Raw genomic sequence first — 18,354 nt, 5'->3', positions numbered from 1 at the left:
TCCTAATAATACCATTAAAATGTGTCCTCATGGTACATTTTCTATATTTTATTCCTGAATACAACTTTACATCATAAAATATTATACAATATTAAAGTAATAAATGTTCACTTACTTAAAATGGTATATTCTGTTCAGTGAAAAGTAAAAACTAATCCGTATTTATGCATAAAAATGTAAATACAGAGAAGAGGTTGGGCCTTAAAGCTATTAATGGAATGTGTAAAAATAACTAATGGTCTGTTAGAATAATGTTGGAAATGATCATATTAAGTGATCATATGCAAAGCAGACTGCATTCCACAGAGCTTGGACATTCCTCAGATGTGCTTTAGATACCCATTGTGTTTAGGGCTCTCTAAACCTTAAACCCACTTTAGCCAAAGAAGTCCTACAATTGCAAATTGTAGAGAAAATCTGTTCCCTTTATTCAACCTCTAGTTTTAGATTTTCTTGGTAGAAAGAATTTCAAAGTCAAAAATGCTTGAAACAATTTACTGCTACATAATATTAAAAATCTACTGCTACAGAATACATTATCTTTCAACTAATGTGTTTGATGGGAAGATATGCATTGAACCTAATTTTTATTGATCATGACTTTACTAAATAATCTCATTTATAGGAGATCTATATTTCAAAAAGGTTTTATTGTGGTTGATATGTCACATTAAAGCATTTGCTACGTGTGTTTCCTATAAGTGTTGTGATCTCCTATTTCTTCAAACTCAAAGTAACATATAAGTAGCCATTCAAGCCTGCTTTGTCAAAATAAAACATACCTATGATACTGTTAAACAGTGTTAAATAAAGTAATCCTGTTAGTATTTTCAAAATTACAAATATATTTCACTAGTATAAAGAATGCTTTTATATTTGTGTCCGAGCTTTAAAATTACTACATTAAACCAATTAATCTAGAATAGTTTTGTTCCTGGGAACTCAGAAACTAAACTTCCTTTTTTATTATCCATAAAAGAAGCCCGATCTTATCGTTATCTTTTAAATATGACTCACTCACAACTTACAATATTTTTAATGTTTAATCCATATGGAACTTATTTTGATGTATGGCATGAGATAGAAATCTATATTATTTTTAATGGATTGCTAATTGTCTTATATATTAAAAATCAATTTTTTACACATTCAAATTACCATTGTATCATATGTTGACTCTAATGACTTACAAATGCAACCAAGTATTGAAAAGAATGTTTCAGAAGCTTAGATATTGATATTGATTGCCAATTTCCATTCTGCATTAGATGCCAGATGGAGTCATAAGCATTTAGCTAATCAGAAAATCTGGCCCAGATAAAGCCAACCAGGGGGAATATTTAAAGAGAGAAGTGCAGCCATGGAATACCAATGAGTGAGGATATTTAAGAGATTTGAGAGCAGGTGAAAGAAAGAAAAAAAATGTAGAGTAGCAGTTCTCCATAGTCCAATAGTAATGTGCATTCTGGACAGCAAATAGACACAAGGAAATATGCTTTAAAAAGTCCAAGTTTGGTAAAAATCATGTCCTTTTCTTTTGGTAACAAAGATGTAAGTAACCTTCGCTATAATAGTTTCAGAGGAGTTGTGGACCAAAAGCCCTAGACTCAAAATGCTGCTTTTGTAGTATTGCAGAACACTGGCATCTAGAAACTGGCAATCTGATATTTTTTCCACAAGATTTATAAACAAATTAAGGGCTGGACTGGCACTGAAGTTAATTGTCCACAAATAAACAAACAACAAAAAAAGAGAAATGTAAAGTCGCAAAAATCAAGGAAACAACTGTTTGTTTCTATTGTACTTTAGAGAGGTTTTAGTGGTGGACAAGGGAAAATTCTGCATATTTCGTGTTAGACACAATTCCTAGTACTGTAGCTATTCATGTGAAAAATATTTATACATACTTATTTCAAATGCTAACATGTTAATTGTTTCTCCGTGGGTAAAATGATTTTATTCTTGATTTGGGGGCAAATTTCCATCTTTAAAGTTTGTTTGAATAGTAGGATCTATTTAGTTCCCAGTTTCCAGGAGTGCATGTGCGTGTGTGTGTGATTTGTTCCTATCATGGATACATATATATACACACACACGTATATGCGTATATATGTATATACATATATGTGTGTATATATATACACATATACGCATATACGTGTGTGTGTATATATACATACACATGTGTGTGTATATATATGTGTGTGTGTGTGTGTTTCATGGCTTCTTCTTGCCGTTGTAACACCTGAGTAAAATTCCAAACTTTTTCAGCATTCTTAGTCTCTCTGTGGAGTCTGTTGCAGACAAGATTTCTTCTTATGTTGTGTGCAGAGTTGAAACGGAAAGTCCCAGTGGGATATAACTTTTCTGGCCACCAGGACTTCTGTAACTGCTTTGATCTCCTCTCCTTCATGTCCCGGGGCTTAGTCATGAAACACAGTGACATGCCTATTTTGGTAATGCACATTTCCCCTGTGCTTTGCATTTTAAAAAATATTTTGTCTTTGATCTTAGGTCTAAGATTTTTCCCTATAATATATCATGCCTATATTCTGAATGCTTTTTACTACCATTGGGATTTCACTTTATTTCTGATTTCAGATTGGAGGTAACTCAGGCAACACACAGCTCCCTGTACCATCTCATTCAGTTGGCTCTTCTACGTTTGACAAAAAGCCATTCCTTTATTATCTCTGTCTCCTTTATTTTTAAGATGGCTCATCCTTCTATTTGAAAGAGGGGATAATGATCTTGGGTTATCTCACTTAATTATTCAGTGACTAGTTTTAATTATTTGTATATAAGAATTGCAACTGTTTTTCCAAGTTTTTTGACAACAACAAAACAGTGGTTTAAATAAATATCTTATTTGTTCTAATTTTGTATCACTATATACTATCACTATACTGTCACTATTTTCTATCACCATATATATATATGTTTATGTTTATCTTTTTTTTCCCCCTCTAGTCTTCTACTTTTTGAGTTAAAAAAAAATACAACAACAAAAACACAATTGGAATAATTGATGAAAGGAAGACAAAGCCTGGAGATCAGCCAGAGACCAAGTGGCACAGGATGAGTCACAGGTCGGGCCTAGCTGGATCTGTGGAGCAAAGTGGTGGAAGTCCCAAAGGCTTTGGGCATGTGGGGTCTGCAGAAGGAGAGGGAGGTCACTTTAAAAAATACATATACTGTACACATCTATATGAAGCGTCTTGTGTCATGGGAGTTGGGCGAGGTTATGGGATCTGGCCCACTGTCTCCTCGGACCAGCCTCTCTGCTGGCTCACTGGTTTGCCCAGCATGGGGATCCCTGAAGCTCTCTATCTCCTTCTGTGAAGCAAGGAGAGGGTAACAATTTAGTTCCAACCCATGGTGGGCAGAGGTCAGAGGCATGGGGATGGCCACCACTCGGCTAGGAAATCCCTGTGCCTTGTGCCAGTGCCTCTCACAGAAGCAAAAGAAATTTGAATTTATTGAAAAGCAAATGTAAATCCATTGATTTTGATGAAAATTGAGGAATTTTCTAATTTTCCATTGAAGTTTCTCTTTTATACATCTTTGTTTTAAATATATATAGAGGAAGATATATTTATTTTCAAATATTTTAAATTTTATCCTTAATGATATTTTTGGTTTTTACTTTCCCATCTATATTCTGAGCTGAGTATTGACTTATCATCCACACTTAAAGGTGTATGTTTATTTATCTGTAAATATTTTATGAATGAATAAAACATCACAACAATGTTCTTACACTTAATTTTGAAAATCATGTTTTTTTGTTTCATAACAATCAAATTGTACTAAAATACTTTCAAATGAAATCTCAACATATATAAAGATCTACTGCTTTCTGGGAAAAAGACAGTAAGTTTAAAGGTGTTGGTTTCATGTGATATTATTTCTTCTCTAGTACTTGTAAAATATTCTAGTCTTATTTAAAAACTTATATTTGGAATTCATTGCCTTAAAATATAAGTTTTCAGATATTATGATTCACATTTAAAGGTCCATTAAAATAAGTTAAAAGTGAGAGCATTTCATTTGGTCCCTAAAGGAACAAATATCCTCAAAGTATTACTAAGCTCCTCTCGTGTGTTATTAGGAAAAGGAAAAGAATCAAGTGAGATAAATTCTAGGATATATGGATTTGAAATAGTGTAATGCCATTGTAAAGTGTATAATCTCTTCATTTCTCTTTCCTTCACAATATTGGTAAGTAATGTTTCATATTCAGAGATCAAATCATATCACTCCCTTCCTATCTAGTGTTAAATTAATAATGCATAGCTTAGTAACATTGTGACTCACACACCAGAGAGTTCTTTAGATTGATCCAATGTTGATATAATAGCATAAATGTGAACTGCTAGGCCTGAAGACAGAGTCTCAATTTTAAAAAATGTATTTATATGTCTATATTCATAGCCTATGGAGCTTTGGTGGTGTAATTCCATTTATTCAATAGGTGCTTACTGATTATCTACTATATGTCAGAAATGTGAGATGTATTACAGATTCATATCCAAGTAAGATTCACTTTTGCATCAAAGTTTCTTTCAGCTTTCTCCTAGGGACAGCCCAATGAATACTTACCACACAAGGTGAGAAGTGCTATAGTGGACCTTTACCTAGACAGTAATAAGAGGGGGAAAAAAAAAAGAAAGAACCTTCCAGGGCAATGTAACTGCATCTGTGAATCTGTGGAGGCTTAAGAGGGACACGGCACCCACATGCTGTGCACGTTGGCTGTGATGGGAAAAGAGCTCATTTCAAAAATGCTGGAGGTGAAGAGGAAGAGGTAGGTTGGATTGGAACAATAATGAGTCATGCACATCACTTTCAGGTTAACAAGGCTTTTTGTTTTCCTCAAGTTTTCAAAAGTACGTTAGAGTTCATAACAATTTTATTTCTGATGTAAAAAATGTATTGTAAGTAAAATGCCTGGCCTTATTAATTCTTGTCAAGGTGATCATAAGACTGATGGGAAATCTCAAGTGGTCTCTGTCTTATATTTAGTTTTCTTTATTTTGGAAAGAAAGATATACAAAAATCATAGCTGCTTTCTATGGGAAAATCATGGGAATGTCATAGGCTTCATGTTGTCTTCTTCTCCAAGGAACTGACCACATCTCTGACATCAATACTGAGTGTTGTTCTCAGTTTCCGTATACCCCAGAAACACTTTATATAATTCATGTGTAACATGTGGAACTCTGAGAATCTTTTGTGTTCAACTTCAACATATTATAAAATTTAAATCTCCTCATAAAACTGAAATTAGGACAATACGAACAAATATTATTTAAGAAATATTATAAATGAATCAGATTTATACATTTGACATGGATCTACTCTCAATAGGAACAGGGATATAAAACAAAACTTTTCTTTCTTAGAATGCCACATAGTTAATAATTTCTATAAAATAATGATTTTATGATGCCTAGTAAGGAGTTAAAGAAGATCATGGCATAAAAACTGATTTTCTTATTATCATGTGAATGACTGATATTCAAGGACTTCATATAGCATGGGTGGAAGAGGAACACGTATAGATTGAAAAGGAAATTTTAAGCTTATTTCAAATGTAGCCCAGAGGTAGACCTTAGTAAGACCTGCCGACAATTGCACTTGGCAAACAGCAATTAGGCAGAAGATATTTTGCTTTTAGTAAAGATTTCTGATCAGTTCTCAAACCTGAGCATAAAAAATATCTGTGTGTACATGTTATTACAGCAGCCATATATTAGAGGAATATTTTTAGCTACTCATGGCTCAATGTTAAGAGTGGGAGGTAAGCCTACATGACCAGTGATAACCTATACTCAACAGAGGCATTTAGAAAGATGCTCTTTGTTATGGTTTTGTGATTTCAAATGTACTAGTTATAATTACAAAGAAGACACTACCATTCTAAGGCATAGTGATCTTTATATGACAGAGGAAAAGCCAAAATTAAAATTAAATTATACCTGCTTAAAGAAAAAAGGATGGAACCATGTTCTTTTTACATTCTACAACTGTAATTTAGCATGCCAGTTCCAATACACCCAGCAATCGATTTCTTATTCTCAGTTACCTTGTGGGTGTAATAGCATAGTTAAGACCTACTCAAAATGTGTAACTGTAATGCCTGTCTTACAATGCTTTGACTTCAATTCTACTAAAATAATAAGTACTCATTATAACTGGAATTCTGAACTACGAAATGCTGAAAAATGCCTTAGGACCTAGAACAATAGGAGAAAAATTATGGACTTCAGAAGAAACATTAGTCCCAGAAACTGGTGAGGAATCTCAATACTTTTATTAGTATAATGGAGTACATAAAGAAAACAAAATAATCTTTGAAACCAGTGGGCACAGCCTCATATAGTTATACAAGCCTGGATTGTAGAAATATTTCAACAAACTTTTACCATTAATTTCTGAGAGTTTCCAAAACTGAATGAACCTAGTAGAACTCTTCAGCAAGAATACATCCTGAGCTGCAATGTTTTATGCTAATGTTTTTAAGCCCCTGTGTTATAAACCCTAAACATATGAATTACTTGAATCAACAAAAATGAATCCCATTTCCATTGTTGTCTTCCATCAGTGACAACAGCATTAAAACAAAGGTAGTTTTTATATCCTCATTATTAGATTATTGCCTCCGAGGCCTACTCACCAGATATTAACTTTCTACACAAATAGTCATTTCTCCAGTTATTTCTGGGACCTTCTTGAGGTACACTGATCTGAATAGATTCCTTTATGCCAGCACTATTTGCTGTTTGCCACCTCCTTGTGGCATGACTACTGACTGGGCAGATCTGTCTGCCTGTCAACACTGTGCTGCCACTTGTGCCTTAGGAGTCAAAGTTGATAACTGAGCTGCTGCTGTCATTGCTGCTGCCACTCTAGGAACAGTAGAGACTGATCATGCTGCTGACTCTACCTAGTCTACCTCCACATCAATACAATCACACAACACACCATTTCTTCTACTACCTCCACTCTAGATACTCTCCAGCGTTTCCTGTCTAGGAGCCTTGAAAACCCCAGAGATCAATATGTATCCTCCTCTCTGTCATACTGTTCTCATCTTAGCTAGTTCACAGGATGTTTGACTATGGAATTGTTGATACCCTAACAAGTAAAGAGAATACCTGCCCCCATCCATTCATATTCAATTTCATCCTCTGGTTCAAAGGAGACTTTTTAAAAATTAGATGAAACAAAATAAATAATAATGTAGCTGCTCTGAACATTAGCAAGGAAATGTTTTTGTGTGGACATATGTTTTCATTTCTCATGAGTAAATACTAGGTAGGTGACATAGTAATTTTCTTCCTAGGTATTTATGCAAGAGAAATGAAAACATATGTCTGCAGACAGATTTCTATATGAATTTTTATGGAAGTTTTATTTATAATAATCAAAAAACCTAGAAACAACACAAATATTCCTCAACAAGGAAATGAATTAAAAAATGGATACATTCATACACTGGAAATCAGCTCACAGATAAAAAACAAACTTCTAATATTGCAACAACATGGGTGAATCTCACCATCATTACACTGAGTGAAATAAGCTAGCTATAAATGAATGTGTGCTGTATGATTTCACTTATGTAAAATGTTTGAACAGGCAAAACAAACTGAGGGTAATATCATCAGATCACTGAGAGTCTTGGGCGAAGGTGAGGGTGAGGATGGAAAGTACAAAGATAGAAATATTCTATATTTTGGTTTGAGTAGGATCACTTAAATTTATGAATTTTATTGTAGGTAAACTATTCCTGAATAAAGTTGATTTTCTAAAGACCGAGGATAATATAGCTTTTCAGGGCCTGAGTCATTCAGTTCTTATCCTACTACTATCTTTTACAGTACATTACTGCAAGCATTTTCATATGTGGATTCTCAATAGATTTTATGACTATTCCTTTACATCCAACTCTTGTAAGTTAAATAGGACAAATATTAGTACCCCACTGTGCATGATATTGGCATATTTTGAAATGCTGATTAACTTGCCTAGACTTGTCTTCTCTTCTTAGGCTAAAACTACTTTACCAACCAATGCAATATATAACTCATCTAAATATACTAATGGAGAACAGAATTCAAAAACTTCTTTTTGTGATAGTCAATAGCAAAAAAGTACTTTGTATCTTTACCCTTTTCAGTACATTTGTAATGATAATCTAGTTTAACTTGTGTTGACTTCAAATGGTGATGTTTGGCTTCAGTTAAAAGGTGACATATCCCTGATTTATGCAGATAGCATCTAACCTCTATATTACATAATAAGTTATGATGTTCATTAACTCTATCCCTTCATCTTCTTCCCATATGGTCATTTCCCCACAGAGTAAACTTTTATAAAGCTATCTCCAAAAATACACTTTCCACATTTTTAAAAGCTTCACAGAATCATCTTGATATTTTTCACCTTATTTTTAACCTTAGTTCAATGCTACTGCTATCGCATTGCAGAGTTTTCCATTAGGAATGAGACTAACTTTGAAATGATGTCCTTAAAATAACGTGACAGAAGCATTATTTATTTTACTTTTTTGGCGAAGAAAATATACTGCAACGACTTTATAAACTTATTCAGTAAAACCAGCCAAGAACCATTAACAACATATGCTGTATAGTCAAGGGCAGTGCATTGGCTCGAATTCTAAATTAATTGTGTACTTCAGGCAAAGAAAATCCTGAAAAGTGTTGTCAAAAGTAAGTACTCCATAAAATTTGTATTTACCTCATAAAATCTATCATAAACACATTTCTAAATGCCATCAAAAGTATTGTCTCTAGGTTTAGTCTCTTTAACAAATATGCAGAAAATTATAACAATCAAGGAAAAGTAACATTGATATTTCAGGTAATCTGCTAGCAAATATAAACATATGTGTACATTCACACATAGTCTCTTCCATTTTAATCTAGGCAATCTTTTTTGGCTTATATATCTAAAATATTGCACCATGTTAACACTTAAATTAGCATGTGTATCCTTTGATGTACATCTTCCTGTATTCTGCAATATGGGTGTAAATCGTATTCTTCTAAAACCCAACTTTGGTCTCAGACATTTTATAGAAAATAAACTGATGTGTATAAAATAATATTTTTTATTTTTATTGGAGTTTGCATATATATATATATATATACACAAAGATATGCCTAGCTTACCTATGCAGTCTGGATATGCTGTAAACCACAAATATACCAAATAAAATTTATTTGTAAGAAATTAGTATCTGTAAACATGCGATGAGTCGTTTCCTATCTCCGCCCTTAAAGTTGAAAGAATTATTGTGATAGTTTATATTTAGTTTTCACTCTATATTTTTGTAGTCAGTGCTCCTACAGGCAGATGTGTTCTAAGGCACATGTTGGTTTATTTTAGGTTCTAGATATTTTGTACCATCTTTACTTCTTAGTTGAATTAATGCATAACATTTGTATGGCCTTGAGTAATTTAGAGAGCTTAGATTCATTGCTGTTGCTGATATTACAAAGAGCCTGAGCTTGGAGTATGTAATACATGATATTATCAAATATTAATTGTGCTTCATTTTGATGTATTCAAATTATTTATTTAAAGAAAAAGGTATCTAGGTGTTATGTTATGAACTTGTGATTATGAGGGAGAAGAACTATGCTGTCCATGTGATATACGAGGAAACTGTGTTCAAGTCTTAGTTTAACCATTTACTAACAAATTGAACTTAGTGAGTCAACCTGCTTTAGTTTCTTCATCTTAAAAAGCAGGAGGAAGAGCAGAAACTTGAAGTTAAAAGCAAGATGGTAGAAACATGTAAGCATTCCTCTTCCTAACTCTAGGTTTATCTTGATAGCTTGATTCACTTGAAATTGCATTCTTTATTAGTGTAAAAATGTTAGTGAATTTTGAAATGGCTGTTGATACAGCAGTTTTGACTTTCAACATAAATGGGTGAGAAGTCTGGTCCCTTGCTATATTATATATAGAAGATATATGCAATTTAATTTTTTTTTTTTTTTTTTTTTTGAGATGGAGTCTCACTGTTGCTTAATCTGGAATCTCAGCTCACTGCAAGCTCCTCCTCCCAGGTTCATGCCATTCTCCTGCCTCAGCCTCCCAAGTAGCGGGGACTACAGGCACCCACCACCACACCCGGCTAATTTTTTGTATTTTTAGTAGAGGCAGGGTTTCACCGTGTTAGCCAGGAAGGTCTCCATCTCCTGACCGCATGATCCACCTGCCTCAGCCTCCCAAAGTGCTGGGATTACAGGCATGAGCCACCACACCCAGCTGCAACTTAATTTTTGTGAGATTAATGAAATATGAATAAAAACCCAGACTAAACTGAAACTTCTCAATTAATTCTGTACTGCAATGACTTTGAAAAAAAAATTAGGTGTGATCCATTTGCAATATGGAGTCTATAGTGAATAACAATTTATTGTATACTTGAAAATTGCTAAGAAAGTAGATTTTGAGTGTTTTCACTACAAATAAAGTAAGTATGGAAAGTCATGCATATGTTAATTGGCTTGATTTAACCATTCTACAAAGTATACATATATCCAAACATGTTATGTATCATAAATATATCTAATTTTTGTCATTTGAAATAAATAAGAGAAAGTGAGATTTTAAAAAATATGGGTGTGGATTGTACTCTTCTAAAACAAAACTTTGGTCTCAGATACATGATAAGAAATAAACTAATATGTATAAAATAATATTTTTGGTTTTTATTTTAATTGAAGTTTGCATATATACATATATACATATACACAAAGATGTATCTAGCTTACTGTACAGTCTGGTGAATTTTCATAAACAGAATAGACCTGTATAATTAACACCCTGCTCAAGAGACGCTATTACTAGAAGTCCAGAAGGCTCCTTCATGCACTCTTGTTTTTAGCCACTGCTTACAATACAAGTGGAACCACTATCTTACTTCTCAAATCATATATTAGTTTTGCATATTTTCAATTCTACTTCAATTAAATTCTACAATCATTTCATTGGATAAATCTGTAAAATTTTCTTTATTCATTCACCTATGGATAAATGTTTAGGTGGTTGTAGTTTTGGCCATTACAAATAATGCTGAGGTGGTCATTTTGGTAATGTCTTTTGGGCAATAAAAGTACACATTCCATTGTGTACATACCTAGAAGTGTTGGGATATAAGGGATGCGTATACTCAGTTTCTATAGACACGGTTCATGTGTTTTTTTTTCTAAATAACTCTATTATATTTTGCTCCCACCAGGAACATTCTCCATCAGAGAATTCCAGTTACTTCACATCCTTGTTAATATTTGGTATCATGAGGCTTTTTAAATTTTTAGCATTTCCAGTGATTGTGTTCCTTACTAGTTACCATAAAATCTATATTTAGTACAAATTATCCACTACTTGGCATTCTAAGTAAAGAGAGTGTGGTTTTATATCCCCATTCATATTGAAGGTAGATCCATTTCAAACCTATGAACTGATTCATTAATAATGTTTTTCAGATGACATTTCTTCCTTAATGTCCTAATTTCAGTTTTAGAAGGAGATTTAAATTGTATAATAATATGTTGAAATTGAAGAGGAAAAAATCTCAGAGTTCCAGATGTTACACATGGATCATATAAAATGTTTCCTGGATATACGGAAACTGAGAACAATGCTCAGTGTTGATGTCAGAGATGTGGTCAGATCCTTGGAGAAGAAGAGAACATGAGGCCTTATGACAGTCCCATGATCTTCCCATAGAAAGCAGCTATGATTTTTGTATATTTTTCTTTCCAAAATAAAGAAAGTTGAATAAAAGGGGTCTTGAGATTTACCATCAGTCTTATGATCACCTTGACAAGAATTAATAAGCCCAGGCATCTTATTGACAATAAATTCTTTTACATCATAAATAAAATTGTTATGAACTCTAATCTATTTTGGAAAAGTTGAGGAAAACAAAAAACGTTGTTAACCTTAAAGCAATGTACAGGACTCATCATATTGTTCCACTCCAGTGACCTCTTCCCCTTCATCTCCAGCATCACTGAAATGAGCTCTTTCACTATCACAGAAAACAGTGCACAGCATGTGGGTGCCCTGTCCCTTTCATGCCTCCACAGATTCACAGAGGCAGTTAATCCAAATAATCCAGCACATTTTACTGAAAGGAGTATCTTTACTATGTCAAATATATGCTGTCACTTTATCATAAATCAGGTAACTACACGTGTGGGTCTTTTTCTGGATTCCCTATTCTGTTCGTTGAGTTATTCTGTCTGTAATAGGACTGATACTATACTATTTTAATTATTCAGTAGGTTTTATTATTTTCTTTTCAAGATTGCTTTGGCTCTTCTTGATTTTGGGCATTTCTGTAAAATTTTAGAATCACCTTGTCAATTTCAGAAAAAATATATTATTTGAATAAATGCATACAATTTATTATTACTATTACTATTATTATTTTGAGATGGAGTCTCATTCTGTCACACAGGCTGGAGTACAGTGGTGCCATCTTGGCACACTGCAACCACTGCCTTCTGGGTTCAAGCAATTCTCTCACCTCAAGTTTTCCAAGTAGCTAGGATTACAGGAGTGTGCCACCACACCTGGACAATTTTTGTATTTTTATTAGAGATGGGGTTTCGCTATGTTGGCCAGGCTGGTCTCAAACTCCTGACCTCAAGTGATCCACTGGTCTCAGCCTCCCAAAGTTCTGGGATTACAGGTGTGAGCCACTGCGCCTGGCCTATACACAATTATTAATATATTTCATATATATGTTTATAAATTTTTGGAGAATTGACATTCTTGTAAACTTACTCTTGTAATTCATAATCATGGTGTTCTTTCATGTATTTTGAACTTTCTATTAACAGTATTTTGTTTTTAGTGAAAAGATGTACATCTTTTCATTTTTATGCATTTGCTATAAAAGATACATATTTTTATAGAAAGAATTGAGGGATACATTAAAACTGAACATTAGTTTGTCACTCATACACAGCAGTTAGTAGAAGTTATTATAGAATTTGTAGCCAACATAAAATGCTTTGAAAGATATGCATATGCATACAGGAATGCGTGTGTGTGTGTGTGTGTGTGTGTGTGTGTGTGTGTGTGTGTGTACATACCTAGCCACCAGGGCTATAATAGATTAGGAGTGTATAAGAAAGAATTTGAATGATTTAGGTTTCTGAGCATAAATATAAAGAGGATAAGAAACTTTTATAAAACAGGATTAATTTATCTTCTTTAAGGTTTTTTGTCCAACATTTTTCTTTTGGGTGTTTAAAAACAAAAACTCTTTTGGAAGTAATTTCTGTAGATCGTTTAGTAAAACAATATGTCTGAGGTAGTAAAATTCAAAGGTCTTAGAGGAACTTCACGAGCAATATTTAACTGAATTGTGACTCTCAATGTTCAGTAAGTAGAATTCCTATTTCTTTTTTGTTTCTTTATATACTTTAAGTTCTAGGGTACATGTACACAATGTGCAAGTTTGTTACATAGGTATACATGTGCCATGTTGACTTGGTGCACCCATCACTTCGGCATTTACATTGGGTATTTCTTCTAATGCTATCCCTCCCCCAGACCCCCACCTACGCAGGCCCTGGTGTGTGACGTTCCCTTCCCTGTGTCCATGTGTTCTCATTGTTCAACTCCCACTTATGAGTGAGAACATGCAGTGTTTGGTTTTCTGTCCTCGTGATATTTTGCTGAGAATGGTGGTTTCCAGCTTCACCCATGTCCCTGAAAAGGACATGAACTCATCCTTTTTTATGATTGCATAGTATTCCATGGTGTATATGTGCCACATTTTCTTTATCCAGCCTATTATTGATGGACATTTGGGTTGGTTACAAGTCCTTGCTGTTATGAATAGTGCTACAATAAACATATGTGTGCATGTATCTTTATAGTAGAATGATTTATAATCCTTTGGGTATATACCCAGTAATAGGATGGCTAGGTCAAATGGTATTTCTAGTTCTAGAACCTTGAGGAATCGCCACACTGTCTTCCACAATAGTTGAACTAATTTACACTCCTACTAACAGTGTAAAAGCGTTCCTGTTTCTCCACATCCTCTCCAGCATCTGTCATTTCCTTCCTTTTTAATGATCATCATTCTAACTGGTGTGAGATGGTATCTCATTGTGGTTTTGATTTGCATTTCTCTGATGGCCAGTGATGATGAGCATTTTTTCTGGCCACAAAAATGTCTTCTTTTAGTAGTGTCTGTTCAAATCCTTTGCTCACTTTTTGATGCGGTTGTTTGTTTTTTTCTTGTAAATTTGTTTAAGTTCTTTGTAGATTCTGGATATTAGCCCTTTGTCAGATGGGTAGATTGCAAAAATGTTCTCCCATTCTGTAGGTTGCCTGTTCACTCTGATGATAGTTTCTTTTGCTGTGCAGAAGCTCTTTAGTTTAATTAGATCCTATTTGTCTATTTTGTCTTTTGTTGCCATTGCTGTGGTGTTTTAGTCATGAAGTCTTTGCCCATGCCTATGTCCTATTTATTAAAATTAATTTAATAAATTAATTTTAGCCTAACCTTACTGCCTTACATATTTTAAGTTCAGCCTAATGGTTTCTCTGTACATAGCGAACTGTAATCTAACTCGATGTGTGAACGGACTGTAACCTATTCTTGTACCAATCACCAAGCCTTAGGCAGTCACATGCGGCCAACTGTTCAAACTGCGATCAAAGAAGTTAAACACTGAGCTATAACCAATCCAGCTGTTTCTGTATGTCTCTTCGATTTTCTGAGCCTCACTTTCCTTTTCCTGTCCATAAACCCTCTCTGACCATGCAGCAGTGACAGAACCTATTCTGAACCTATTGCTCTGAACCTATTCTGGTTGAGGACAGGGCTGTCCCATTCGTGAATTGTTCTTTGCTCAATTAAACTCCATTACATTTGTCTCCCAAAAGACAACCAGAATGTCTAGATAGTAGAAAGGAGAACTTTATTAGTGGTATCAGTTTGCAAGCTGGGAAGCTTAGTCTCCAGTCAAAGTTATGCCAAAGATATTCTCTTCAAAGAGGGGAAGATGGGTTGTGTTTTATGCCTCACAGGGTCCGTAATATACAATAAAGTTGTACATATTCAGCAAGTTTGGGGGGAAAACTATACATATTTACAAGGGGAGCTGAGCATGTATGCAATGGGTAATATATGTAACATACGTCCCATGTTCACTTTGAGGACAGGTTTTAGCATTAAAATGAAGTGGAATTTAGCTTTTTTAGTCAACAGGTTTACTATAGGAAACAAAGTTTGTGCACAGCCTCTCTAAGCTGGCTGAAACTGGCTTAAAGTCTACAGTAGCTCATTAGAAAAGAATGTAAGGCCGGTCCTCTGTCCAATCAGGGTTGTAATTCTTGTGTTGTAAATCAGCGTTCTGGTAATTTACCTGACAATTTCCTCGGTTACAGAGTTTAATGAAAGTGTTTTTTTTTCTGGAATTTAAATATTTGTCGTGTTAGCCAGGCCCTGAACCATCAACCTGTAGGAAACTTTGTTTCATTAACCTTAGGATGCATCTTAATTAATAAAAGGGGCATTTATCTTGGTCTCTCAGATCATAAATTTAACTTAAGTTTTCCTTTTAACACTATAAAAAACATTTCTACTATGAATTCTTTCTCTTATTAAAAATGGAAGGCATATATGGAATTCCATTGTTACTGTATAAACTGTTCTAAAAGTGAATATTTGCTGTGTAATAAAAGTAAAAGAAAAAGCAATAAAAAAAAATCCAATAAAATCAGACTTCATGAAGACGGCTGATTTTAAGAACCAGAAACATGCGGCAAAATGTAAAGTTAGGACTGGAGTAGCACAAGAAGATCGTGGCTTATAATTAAATTCTAACAATTTATCTTTTGTTTAAATCAAATTTATAAATTAACCCACACCAGAAAAAAATATTAAAAGGATCAAAGCACTTGAAAATAATTTTAAATGTTGAATAGATTTGTGAAGCAATGTTATGAATCTTTTCAATATGAAATAAAAAAAAAATGCATGACCACTTAAGGCATGAAAGTCCTCAGATGACTAAGAAATAAACCTAAAGTGTCTGGGAGTCAACAAACTGGAATGAAATAAGAATATAGTTAAAACAAGATATTATGATCTGTTTATAATTTTTTTAAAACCCCCCAAATTGGGTGTACATTTAAGCAATTGAAAAAATCACTGTTACATATTTTCTGAAAATGAGAAGGTAATATATAGAAGCCTAAGAAACCTAAAAAAAAGAAATTTTAATAAGATTATAAAAATAATGAAGCATCACCATAATGTATTTCAATATTATCTTAATTTTTTTTGTCTGACACTATACTGTATTATCGGTGATTGTTTGAAGAGGTATTATGATTTATCAATTGTGATCAGTCTATTTTAATATAAAAATTAAACTTTTTTACTTTTCAAATGCTGAAAAATAATTCAATAAACCAAATGTAGGCTAAAAATAGCAAACAGATGCAAAATTAACTGGGATAGCTTTTTTCCCTGAGGATACTTAATGAATGATATTTTCCTTAATCTCTGTGCATGCCCAGTAGTCATAGGGTTTACAGAGATTTAACCCAAATATTTTCTTGTAAAATAAGACTTGCATATATTTTGGTTTTGAGAAATATGTAACATAACATCAGCCATATCCTGAAACTGAAACATATTTGTGCTAACAAAAAAGACTCTTAATGAAGTTACCTAAACTGATAACACCTATGCTTCTGAAATAATAAGGTATTGGCTCATAAGAACTTCTCATTTTTTTCAATGTGTTTATTTCTATTAGCTAACATATCTTTTGCAATGATCTTATGTGAAAAGTGATTGGAATAGTGGGGGAAATACCAAAGATACACACTTTCCCAGTTTATGACCATGTATCGTTGAGAAGTGCTAGTACATGCTTTCAGTGCATTTTTAAAAATGACAATTTGACAAATGTACTTTTCAGAACTGGGAAAATAGGAAAGAATTCAGAAATAGTTTAAAGAAATTACCAAAAGAGCATAAAGGAATCTGACTGTATGCAGGCATAAACATTTAACCCTGTCTATTGTTTTCAATAATATTATACAAGTTCATTTGTTTCTTTTTGTACCTCATTTTAGATATCCTTGTCTCTACCCTCACCCCATTGCATAAGATAACCCTCAAGGTACAGAGGCAGTTATTGTAACCATTTGCTTTTTATTCTTCCATCTCACTCCCTCAGCTAAATGAGCTTAATCTTCTCCATTTGGGTAGCACTTCAGAAAAGCTGATTTTGGGCAGGAAAAAACTCAGGAGAACCACTTCTCAGAGTCATGAAATCAGTATCAAGTTGATTCCAGTGCCATATGCCTGTGTCCTGACTTTACTTAACCTACACTTTCACCTAGATTCTTCACTGACTTTTTTTTTTAACCAGAACTTTTCTCTGAGTACCAGTAACATGGTATCCATATTATGATCTGTACCATTGACCACTATTTTGGCTACATCTCAGACCTGCCCTTTGCTTGGCCAGTTGTATAAAGTTAGCCTGTGTATCCACCTTTTGCCTCTTTATGTTGCCCGCTTTCCTGCCTCTTTTATCTTAAGAAGCTACTGACCACTTCTATGTTGCTGAACTTGTGATTTAGTTTCCTCTTCTGCCCTGAAAATACCTATCAGTCCTGTCCTCATGCCTCTCGAGTCTCAGCTTGACATAATCTATAGGTTGTTTTAGTGTACAGTGCTTAGGTTGCTGGGTGAGTTGGTGTTAGGAACTGAATTGTATCTCTCTCCAAACTCACATGTGGAAACCCTAACCCCCGATGCGACTGTCCTTGAAGAAAGGGCAAGGTTAAATGAGGTCATAATGATGGAACTGTAATTCAATAGCACTGAGGGATGTACTTACAAGAAAAGGAAGAGACATCACAGATGCACAAGCACAAAGAAAAGGCCATGTGAGGACACAGTGAGAAGGCAGCCATCTGTAAGCCAAAGAGAGAAGCCTCAGAGAAAACAAACCTGCCAGCACCTTGATCTGGAAACTCCAGCCTCCAGAGCTGTGAAGAAATAAATTTATGTTATTCAAGCCACTCCATCTCTGATGTTTTATATGGCAGCCCTGGCAAACGGATACAGTTGCAATGAAGAATAATTGGGGATGTTTAGATCTACCTAAGAAGAATAATTCAATTTATACTGGATTGCCTATATATTGAGTTTCCTAAGTTACATGCAGTCAAACTTCCTAACTTTGTTGTTTAGCTTTTGGTTGCCTGCGTGAATTTAGTTACTCAATGCTAAATAATGATGGTATGTCATCTTAG

At 34.0% G+C, this 18,354-nt stretch overlaps 1 long non-coding RNA gene across 3 annotated transcripts in view; it reads left to right on the top strand.

Moving 5' to 3' along the window:
* The window catches only part of LOC135966535 (uncharacterized), a 211,077-nt gene that overhangs the window by 12,387 nt on the left and 180,336 nt on the right, over nucleotides 1–18,354 (top strand). The gene's annotated exons all lie outside the window — the stretch shown is intronic.

This window comes from Macaca fascicularis, chromosome 12, assembly GCF_037993035.2.
Source record: "Macaca fascicularis isolate 582-1 chromosome 12, T2T-MFA8v1.1".
Lineage (NCBI taxonomy): Eukaryota > Metazoa > Chordata > Mammalia > Primates > Cercopithecidae > Macaca > Macaca fascicularis.
The sequence above is the reverse complement of the archived record's forward strand: the minus strand, read 5'-3'. Positions and strand labels throughout refer to the sequence as shown.